The sequence below is a fragment of the Pantherophis guttatus genome, chromosome 1, assembly GCF_059756535.1.
Source record: "Pantherophis guttatus breed Tessera chromosome 1, ASM5975653v1, whole genome shotgun sequence".
Taxonomy (NCBI): Eukaryota; Metazoa; Chordata; class Lepidosauria; order Squamata; family Colubridae; genus Pantherophis; species Pantherophis guttatus.
Genome location: NC_142063.1, coordinates 168,431,128 through 168,442,805, shown reverse-complemented (window position 1 = coordinate 168,442,805; position 11,678 = coordinate 168,431,128). Strand labels below are relative to the sequence as shown.

General features: G+C 38.7%; 1 long non-coding RNA gene across 1 annotated transcript; it reads right to left on the bottom strand.

Moving 5' to 3' along the window:
* Positions 1–358: 358 nt before the first annotated feature.
* LOC148116618 (uncharacterized) lies at positions 359–2,514 on the bottom strand. Its single transcript, XR_015733695.1, has 3 exons — positions 2,425–2,514; positions 1,905–1,972; positions 359–1,203 (listed from the first exon to the last, which is right to left on the bottom strand). It is a non-coding gene; the product is annotated as an uncharacterized LOC148116618 (long non-coding RNA).
* Between the last annotated feature and the right edge of the window lie 9,164 nt (positions 2,515–11,678).

The following is an 11,678-nucleotide window of genomic DNA, read 5'->3' as shown; positions in this document are numbered from 1 at the left end:
TCTTCTACACACCATCCACATGATTCTTAACAAATGTATCTTTTCTTTTATGTGAGCATATGCACCAAGACAGATTCCTTGTGTGTCCAATCACACTTGGCCAATAAAGAATTCTATTCTATTCTATTCTATTCTATTCTATTCTATTCTATTCTATTCTATTCTATTCTATTCTATTCTATTCTATTCTATTCTATTCTATTCTATTCTATTCTATTCATTGATTATTGTTGCCTGACATCTCTTCCTGGGCAGCCAAGGGCAGAAAATAAGTTTCTAGGAACACTAAGGAGCCCACTTCTCCCAACCACCAGATCAACCTTCCCAAGAAGCCTATGTGAAGAAGATGTTCTCACACTTCTTTTAAAGAAACCAAAAGTTTAAGGAAGGGAGAAAGGAATTCATTTACAACACAACATCTGAAAAGGCCTAAGTAATGGAACAGAAGAGCCAGGAGGGCAAGGGAAACATACACAAGGAAGTCAGGGCACAGTCCTGATAATGAGGGCACACAGCCAGGAACAGCAGATCTTGGAATGGAGGGCAGTAGAACCTTTCCTGTACACCTGTACTCTTGCCTGACACACATGTCCTATTTCCAATGAAATTTGCCACCCAGAAGAGGATAATGACTGCCTCCCAGTTGTTTGCCCGACAGCTGGAGGGTTTTGGATTGGGGAATCATCTACTACAGCAGCACTTATCATGGCAGTTGGTGTGAAATACATCCTTATGATTTCTGGGGTTGCTGCAAAATAGGCAGTATATCACAACTGCCTCAGGCCAGATCATCATCTGTATTAAAAAAGATGTGCACGGGTTAAGGTATTGCTGCCCAGAGTTGTTTCGTTACTAGACGGTTGGCAAATAAATTCAATAAATACATAATAAATTACTCAGATTTAATTCCATACAGGCGGCAGTTTTCCTGCATGGCCTTTAACTGCAGCTTTAGATTGGAAAGAACTTGCTGCCTTAATATCAATGTATAAAACAAAATGTACTTAAGAAAAAGCGTTTGAACATGTTACACGAAACACACTTCCCATTTGAAAAACTTTAGTAATATAACTAAGTGGTGGGGTGCATCTTCCAAAAGTTGCTGCACAGAAGGATGTGTGGCTCTCTGAAGCTTCACTATATCCATATAGTTTTTGTGGAAGGAAGGAACAGCTTAGTCTTCATCGTGGTTCAAATAACTGACTGAAAAAAGAAAATAAAAACACAGGAAGAATTTTGTGCATATTCGCTGGGAACAAGAATGGTGATATTAGTTTAATTTCATGCATTAATAACATAAAAACTAAGATGTAGGAGTAGCATCTAGGAATAGATGCTAGTTCTAAGAGTCACTGAAAGAGCTGGAAGCAGGATATGGAAATTTTCATTATTACAGTGAAATGTTTCCTAGCAGAAACGAAGGAAATACATGAAGTGGTTCTGTACATTTAGGGAAAGAAGTACAAATATTCCTGGAGACAGTGAATGAAATAGGGTAATACCTGAGCGCACAAACCAGGGGTGAAATCCAGCAGGTTCTAACAGATTCTGGAGAACTGGTAACAGAAATTTTGAGTAGTTTGGAGAACTGGCAAATGCCACCTCTGGTTGGCCCCAGAGTGGGGTGGAAATGGAGATTTTGCAATATTCTTCCCCTGACACGCCCACCAAGCCACGCCCACAGAACCAGTAAGGGAAAAAATTGAATTTCACCCCTTTCACAAACCTATTGCATAATCTCCCATTCCTAGTAGAAAGCATGAGCTATCTTTTATAGTAAAATCTCTGCTGCAAGACTAGCCTTGGAGATTTTCCTTGATGATTTCAAATGGAAGAATATTTGAAACTAAGTTATGATTGCGGCAACACAATTGGCAAATGGGGATACTTCCTGTTTCTCATACCTTCAGCAATAGCAGGAACCTAAGTCAATGGGCTGTTCAGCTCTGATTCAGCAACTTGGCAAGGCTTTCTGTGCAAGAAATAGATGCAGTTGTTTTTCAGTGCTTTTTAGTGTAAAATGGGGCCTACTCTTAAAAAAGTAACTTGATTCAAAATAATACTGAACAGAAGGTAAAACACAAAACAGTGATAATTCTGGAGCTCCACAGTTTGCAAATGAGGAAGAATTTCAGAGATATTGTAGATAATTCTGTTTGGAATTATCTACTGCTGTTCTTCACAAACCTTAGGCTGACAGAGGATAACTCAGTTTGATAGCCAAAAGTTACTTTATCTTCAGTCTCCCACAGCCACTAGAAAAGGAGATTACTCTCACAACCATATTGGAGATGTTTATGTGGGCTTCCTTTGGTCTATGACCGCAATAAAGTATGCTGCTCCTGCTGCTATGTGGGCTTCCTTTCCTTATTTTGACTATGTGTCCCCCATCCCAGGTCACCCCCCAAGCTTTAGCCCACTCACATTGAGATACAGCTCCTGAGACCAACTCTAAACAGGAAATCAGTCTTTGACCTGGAAAAATATCCCCATTGATGACTCCAAGCTCAGTTCTCTTCACTGCAGGGGAAGAATGCATTCCAAAGTATCATTATTTTAGAACTCCAAATAGTAAGGAGAATTATGGAAAAAAGAAGATTCTGTTTTGTCCCAAAGACTGGTTGTATAAGAATGATATTTCTTAGCTGCCTTATTATTTATTTATTTATTTATTTATTTATTTATTTATTTATTTATTTATTTATTTATTTATTTATTTATTTATTTATTTACTGGTTTTATTTATATGCCGCCCCTTCTCCGGAGACTCAGGGCGGCTTAAAATGCATTAAGCAATAGCCTTCATACTTTTGTATATACCTGCTTAATAGGGCTTTCGCCCCCCCCTAAGCGGTGTTCTTTTTTTATACAAAGTCAGCTTATTGCCCCCACAATCCGGGTCCTCATTTTACCTACCTCGAAAGGATGGAAGGCTTGAGCCTGGTGAGATTTGAACTGGCAGTAATTGCAGGCAGCTGGTGCTACTTAACAGCACTTTAGTCTGCTGTGCCACCAAGGCTCTTTTATTAAGGCTCTATTATTAAAATAATAATCTTCTTAAGATGGTTTATTCAATTCAATTCAAATTAGCTCCATTTTTGGATACTTTACAGAAACATTTATGTGGTTTTCTTGGCAGCTACATGGGAGTGGTTACCCATTGTTTTCCTCTGACATTGTTTCTTCAACTTCTCAGTCTCAACTGGCTTTCATGGGGAGCTGAATGCTAAGTCAAGGATTAGGTCCAAGTTCTACTAGGTCTAACTAAGCAAGCTACTTTGCTTCAGCTTCAGAACCTAAGGAGATCAGGCAGGTACTGCCACCTGCTGATTGGCAACAATCTGTTTTTCAGTGTTAAATTTGAATGTATCCATTTTTTTGGCAATAAGTAAATAGGTTTTACTTCAAATAGTAAAGTAAAAGGTCCACTATCACTGTCTTAATCCCAGTCCCAATAGACATTTAACAAACAAAGAAACAAAAACTTGCATCTCATTGCAAGACAGTGAAAATGTATTTCTTATTAGCTTTTGATCAAAGAAATATTTCAGTCTGGTACTCAGATGGAAGATCCATTGTATTTAGATTAATCATCAAAAGATCATTCTAGTTCTTGTCTGGATTTTATAGTGCATTGTTTCAATAACACCTTTATTTAAACAACAACAGGAACAACAATGCAAATCTTTGGTGCTCTTAGAAATACGCTGCCTGGATATTTTTAGGAAGCAATTCATCACTTCTCAATTCTGTTGAAAGAGAAGCAGAGACTTTTATTTTTTTCCCCCTGCAGCCAATTAGACACATCTTCACACATCAAAGGATCATGCCATCTGAAAGTGAGAGTGAGTTAATGGGCTTTGTAGACAGGCGAGTGCAAGCCTGAAAGGCAGTTTTAAGATATTAATGTAAACATTTTACTTACATTGTCTGGTAATGGTTACCTCTCCTCCTTTTGCAATTTTATTCCTGCTCCAAAAAAGTACAATTTTTAATAACATTATAAGGTTTCATTGATTAAAAATATATCCAATATAACCTTCATTTGTTGGTCGGAAAGAATCCTGAGTTGGTTTAGAAGTTATTTTCACCTCCACTCTGTCACCCAACATACTCCCTTCTCCTCCCTAAAGACGTATTAACATTAGTGGTGGTGAGCTGAGCAGAGACTATATACCTGCATAAATGGATCAGGATTAGCATATAATCATTATGAAATTATTATGCTTAACCCATTATTAGAAGGTCCAGATGCTAGGCTTTATCATGTGTGGCTGGTTTGATTTGAAACTTCTTCAAGAATTCTCCTTTTTGTTCTCTTATTTATATTTACCTTTATCTCAAGAAAAAAATTAATGAAATGTAATTTAAAAATAACTATGAGCATATTCAGTATGATACTTTCTGTTATTTTTTTGTATGTTTTCTAAGTGTTTATGTGTTTTTGTTTGTAATTTAGTTCATGAGACAAAAATATGATTTAGAGAAAATACATGATTATACGTTTCAGAAAATGTGATTACCTAAAATTTCCTAAGTATCTGATATCTGACAAACAAATCACTATTACTGATTTCTAGTTTAATAACCTGCAGTAAGAACTGAACTAAGAGTCTTTTAGTTTGCTCATCCAAAGCATTTTCTTGAATGATTAGAGTTCAGGCTGATTTTAAATTAAAGGGAGGACAGAGTCAGATAAAATAATAGGAGAAAAGATCCTAATGGTGAAAGCAGTTCAACAGTGGCCAGGGGTAAGCTCCTCTGTGCTGGATATGTTCAAACAAAGCTATCTTTGGGGAACATTTTAAGATGGATTTCTGCACTAAGCATGGAGTATTAATTACTTCCTTCCTTTCTGTTGGAATACTTGCACATTTGAGATCACCAGAGCTCTCAGCTGACACCTTGTAGGTGCACTGTTGAAGAATTTCCACAACTTTTAATGCACAGGGGACATTCAGTGGAGGGGAACAATTGCTGGTGTACTGCACCGTATGTTTCTGTGTGGGGAGGGAGCAGTAATAGGGCATCTAGAAATTTCATAGGGATCTTCTTTTCATGGATGCTTCTTTTCATGGGGATTGTCCATAATAGAGGCTGTAGTTTCCAGACAATAAATATTTGGGTTTTTGCAAAAGAGGAACTTTACAATAAAAATAGATATAAAGAGAATTAGAACAACAAATATTAAATTTAATAGAGATATAAATATTTTGGCATTTGTGTGTTTTATGCCTCATAGAATTGATAGTAAGAGTGTGTATATCCAGGTTATGCTGTAGTTTTTTTTAAAGTTTCCCTCTCTTTTTTTTTTTCAAGAGAGGTTCAACCTTTGCATGCATTTATAAAAATGTTTGGTGGATTCTACTTTGGGGCAATTAATTCCACCATTAATATTCCACTCAGAAGGCAGAAGGCTGTGTTATAGCACTGAAAACGTTGCCCACCACTTTTTCCTGAATACCCACAGTAAGTTTTAGAAAGTTTATAAATTTATAAGTTTATTTTGTCAAGCATATATAAGATAACAGGTAAAAGTATAAACATAATTTGAATACATGAAAAGAGTAAATAAAAAGGAATATTAGGACAGGGACGGTAGGCACGCTGGTGCACTTATGCATGCCCCTTACAGACCTCTTAGGAATGGGGTGATGTCGTAGATGGGCTACTTGGTTCCCAATACAGACTTTTCTCATACTTTCTTTTCTCAGAGAATTCAACCTCCTTGATGCCTCTGATCTTTCAAACAAAGAATGAGGACTCTTCAGAGCAATTATAAATTCTTAGAGCAGAGCCAGAAAGGAGCAGGCATCAGACTGCCTCAAAAAGCTCAAGGCTCAAGTAGGTCCCAGCATCTCCTATGGGGCTTGGTTCTCCTATGGCTAGTAATGAGCTATTTGCCAGCTTCCTCCCAGAAAGGTCTCCCATCTGGTGATAGCTGTCTCTTACTGTTATTCTCTCCTTCTCTGTCTGTCTCTCTCTCTCTACGTAAACACATCTGCTTCAGGGATGATGTATTCAAATGTCTGACTCATGTAGAGATGTTGCCGCCAGTACACATGGCAAATGGTGACGTCGGACTTTCCCTACAGGGGCAAAAAGACAGACACGCCTCTGCATGCACACCAGGGGGAGTCTGGGAAGCTAAAAGAAATAAAAAGAGCTGGGGTGAAGAACTGGAAAATGTTTCAGCTCAGTTCAACTGCCCTGTTAGCTGCTCTTCCCAGAGCAATGCAGGCATAGTATCGAATAGTGATTGTAATCTGTCTTCTAAAACTTTAAGTGTTTTGGAAAATTGATTTAGAATTGAAGTCTCTCTGTCACTCCCGGCCTTCCCCCCTTGGTATCAGGCTGCCATGTACGCACATGTACATATTGCCATACCTAGAACACTTTTTCTTTCCTCCTTGGGAAGCATGTTCAGCGTCAGATTAAATGTTCATGACAGCTCATTGCAAGTTCATGCACATGATTTTGTTGCCATGTTGCAAAGCCTACGGAGGCCAGGACAGACACCCAGGCAAACGGTTGGATTCATTGCTGTTCAGTACAAAGAGGCATTCAGATGGGGAGGCAATGGAAGGCCTCAGCTTAAAATGAGTTCCTTTCTCTTATTTCCTTAAAACTTTTCGAGCTGGGTGCAATTCATGCTTTATCCCTGACCCCTGCCCATCTGGGTCTCCACAGCAAATCCCTTCTAACTGTTCAGCTGCAACGTTTTAAGTGTTTGGGAGAAAGGGCTGTGGGGAGTTGAGTCAGAATAAGGTTAGGAAAGTGGTATCAAAAATTTGACAAATTAAGATTCAGGGCCAGAGGTGGTATTCAGCCGGTTCAGACTGGTTCACCCAAACCGGTAGCGGAAATCGCGGGTGGGCCTGCCCACCCACCCCGGCTCTGTGCCTATTCTATTTAAGCATGTTTTTTAGCCATGCACATGTGTACAAGCCGTGCGCGCAAGCAAAGCAAACTGGTAGGGAAGGTAAGTGAATACCACCCCTGCTCAGGACGTTGGACTTAGTTTGATAAAAATCCATTTTCTTTTATTTTTTTAATGGCCACAAATAATGAGATTTATGTGCCTGTTTGTTTATTTGGATTCATACTCTGTTTTTCCTTCCTTCTAGAGCACAAGGTGGCCTATATGATGTTCCCTCTTCCTATTTTCCCCAACAACAGCCTGTGAAGCAGATTGGGCTAAGAATGAAGGCTTGGTGTAACTTTACGCAATGGGTGAATGTCCACTGTTGAGAATGGACCTTAGGTCTCCATGGTCCTAGTCCAACATTTGAACCATTCTGGCTATTTTGAACTTTTGCCATAGTGGCTAATTTCCTGTATGAAAAAGGTAAAGATTGTTCTAAGAACAAAGCTCTAACTTCAGTGGGACTTACTTCTATGAAATTATGGTCCGGTTTCCACAAATACAAAATGTGATCAAAAGTAAGTACAAGACAAATGTAGGCAAACAATGAATAATTTGCAATTATAAAATTATATCTTCCCATCTTTTGAAGTAAGTAAGTAAGTAAGTAAGTAAGGAAGGAAGGAAGGAAGGAAGGAAGGAAGACAAACCAAGCTGTTATCTCTTTGATGGAAATGCTTCCTCCATTTTTCCAGGTTGCCTTAATAACAATGACCATCTTCAGTAATTTAAAGCAGAAAGGCAAGGTTCATCATATAAATAGATAAATTTTAAAAATACCTATATAGAAGAGGAGCAAATATGGTCTTCTATTCAAACTTGATCTATTATCTGTTGCAGTCTACAGTAGATGGAAGGTGGGAATTATGAAATTATGAACAGGATTTTGTCAGATCCATCCTTGAAAATAGGTTGCAGCAGGCATTCCCTCAAATTCTATTGTTGTCATGCTTAAGATACAGGATGGACAGAGAGAAATCAATTTAACTCCCTATTCCACAAAGGAGGTCATACTGGATCAGCCTCTGCTTTTGATACCACCTGTCCCACAGAATTGTGATGATAAAATAAGGAAAGCCCTATCTTATGCAGCATTCTGAGCACACACACACACCCCAATGAAAAATAAGTTCTTCACTTCTGGAAGAACTTTTGAAAATATAAAATCCAACCATTTTTATGACTTGCTTCCATCCTTTGTGGAAAGTGAAAAGCAGAGAGAAAATATAGGCGGCTTTTATATTACGAAATTCTGATTTAACTAAAATGTCTTTATTTCAGTTTTGGTCAAAATTTGAAAGCAGTTAAAGACCATAGATATCCTTCCATATACTCTGAAAGTAGACCCTTCTGGGAGATAGCAAAACTAATCTTGTGATCTGCTTCCAGGGGGAGTTAGGAAGTTTGCTGTTAGAGAGTGTGGCCATTTAGAGTCAGTGGCCCACTCTAGAATGGACTAATTTGCTGAAAATAATATCGGGGGGGATATTCAGCTAATTTATTTCATATTGACGGATTAGGGACTGCTGTTTACACCAGAACCTTCCCTCCCTCTCCCCCAAAAGATAATTCATAGCAGGAAAGCACACTGGAGAAAGTCCTGCTATGCCACCAAATGGGTCCTTTGATTTTTTTTTCCCCTTTAAGGTGGCAAAGGCGGGAGTCATTTGAATGCCAGTGAAGGGATTCTGAATGAATAGAAAAGAGCAGACGGCTCCACTTATTCCTGAAATTAGATGCAATCATATCTGTGAATCACAGAGCAGCAAATCACAGTAATTGACATTACAATGCATTATCCCACTGCACTACCTAACTGCAGTGTACCACCCCAGCAGAACTACTCCTCTGTGACCCGGACTGTTATTTACCTAAGGCTCTAAGCCAGACCAAAGAGATAAAAGTACAAAAAGAAATGCTTTCTGCTGCAGAATAAGAGCATATTAGAATTGGAGTCAAGCCCCAGCTAATGCAAGACTAGCATCTTCTTTCTCACAGTCTGCCTAATTAGAGATCATGGATGGTTTTGTTATTGTGCTAAAAATACATTGGCTTTGTTTAAATCAGCTATTTCATTAACAGCATGACTTTTGCACGAGCATTAGCAAGGTAGAAGGGGCAGTGAAAAGAGAGGCTACATCCTTTAGTTAATGCTTAAAAGTAAATTCAATTTTCCCCCTGCTGTGCACTGGCCCACTTAATTTTGATCTACTGAGGCACTTGAGGCAATTTGAGAAGACCCTGGACTGCTATCTACCCTGTGGTGTTAATAAACGATACGGAGTTCCTTCTCTTCTCAAAGCAATGGGGTGTGCGCGAAAGGCTTTCTATGGCTATTCCCCCCCCCAACATGAAGAGCAGCCCTGAGGTTTTATAGTTTCTTTGTGCAAATTGCTTTAATTGATCACTTAGAAGTCGAGAAGGAATAGATAAGAGTGGGAGGTAGACAGGGACAATCTAATGAAGAATCAGGTTGGAACTGATCTCAAGACAGTAAGAGCTACTCGGGTGCCTTTACACAGTCTCTACTAGTAGCCCCTAACTGGATAAAAAAAAAAACCAGTTGAATGTATTTTTAAATAAAAAGTCCCAAATTCAGATCTGGAATGTCCTGTTACAAAATTCTAGAGATGACTAGATCTATCCATATGGTTCACACTTAGATGTCTGTTTTGTGATGTTATCATGTGTGTCTGTAATTTAGTCCCTCTCAAATCCCCAAGTTCATTTGATTAATTGATTGATTATGTGCCATCAATCATTCTTGATTTTTTTAGCAACCACATATATAGATTTTCTCTAGGATAATCTTTCCTTAACCTGATCCCTTAGCTCTTCCAATGGTGCACCCCTGGCTACTGTAACTGCCATTTCACCTTGCTGCTGGTCAACCTCTTCTTTTTCCTTCCACCTTTCCCAGCATTAGAGCCTTCTCCAGAAAGGCAGGTCTTCCTATTATGTCTCTGAAGTAGGATAATCTGAGCCTGCTCATTTGGGACTCAAGTGAGAATTTTAGATCGATTTCTTCAATGACCCATTGAACAAATCAAGTGAAATTGTTTGTTTTCCTGGCTGTCCATGATAATCCGAGACTGAGAATATCTTCTACAAACACCAAAGCCCCAAAGCATAAAACTCCTCCTAGCTTGCTTCTTCAGAGTTCAAATTTTGCTTCCATAGTCACAAAGACTATCGTGGCTTGCAGAATTCTGATCTTTGTAAGTGTAGATACAAAACAGCAATTGAACCTTTTCCCGTGTTTCAGTAATACAATGAGCTGCTTTATGTGCTTTCCCCAAATATGCTCCTTTAATAAATAGTTTTGTAACCTGTTTTGTTCTTATGAAGCTTTGCAAAACTCTGGAAAGTGTGGGATTCTATATGAAAATCTAGTCCACTCCACCATGTATAGCAGATGTGGGCAACATCCGATGGCTGATGATCACATCAGATTTTATTTGTTGAAGTCTGGAGTTGGTGGATCTATAATGTAAAATGGATTCAGCTATATCATGCTCAACAATAAGGCTCAGATTTTTTTTAAAAAAGGTTGAAGGAGGAGACTAGTTTGTCTCACTCTTTTTAAAAGAAAAATGGCTGAAAAACAGCCCGAAAAATGGCCGAAAAACAGCCCGAAAAAAGGCCTGTTTTTTGAGCTGTTTTTGGCCATTCTTTGGCTGTTTTCTGGGCCAAGAATAGCCTGGAAAGCAGCCTGAAACTGGCCAAAAAAACAGCCAAAAAACAGGCTGAAAAATGGGTGGGGCCATCCAGTGGTGGGATTAGCCCCAACCGGCTGAATCCTACCTCTGCCTTTGAGGTGAGTAGCCAGAAGGCGGGGTTGGGTGTGATGAGTGACGTCACTCACCCAGTCACATGACCAACTGGCCATGCCTACCCAGCCAGAGAACCAGTTGTTAAGTTATTCAAGTCCCACCACTGGCAATAATAATATTATACTGTTATAATACTCTAATACTGTTTAAAGTTACAGTTGCCTCGAAAAAAGGTGACATGACTTGTACTCACACTTTTGACTGTTGTACCACCCTTGCAGTCATGTGATCACAATTGATATTTATGCAACTGGCTCACATTTACAACTGGTCACAGCATTCTGCTGACATGTGATTGCAATTTGTGACTTTTTTTGTTGATTTCTAACAAAAAAAACTCCCATTGGGGAATCTGGATTTGCTTAATAACTATGTGATTTGCAAAACAGCCACCATAAAACTGGTCATTTCTCCTAAATGGAGATTGAGAAATGCATAAGAGAACTCCAGTCTCAGTCAGAAAACTAGGAGGCGTTTGGGAAGGTTTCACTATCACTTCCATTCACCAATTATCATCGACAAATGCCACCCACACACATTGTATTCATGTTAATCAGCAGACAAATTTGTGAACATAATCTGTAAATATGCATTACAAACAGACCCTTCTAGATGTATATTTGAAATTGTACAAATGCATAAGTTTTTCCATTAGCTGGGGTTCATGGCCATCATGTGTTGTTTTTTTTTGCAAATTTTAGATTCTAATTCTATTTGAATTATGTTAATTACAATATTTTTTCTAAAAAGAAGAATGGAATGTGTATGCCACCCATATTGGTTTTAGTACTAATCAAATTACGTCTTTTTAGAATGAATTGCATTTACTCTTGGTTTTGCTTCAAGTTTACTAGCACCACCCAAAAGCATGGAAGAAAATCCTCCAAACTGCAGTGCAGTGCTGTTCTAGAGAACCATAC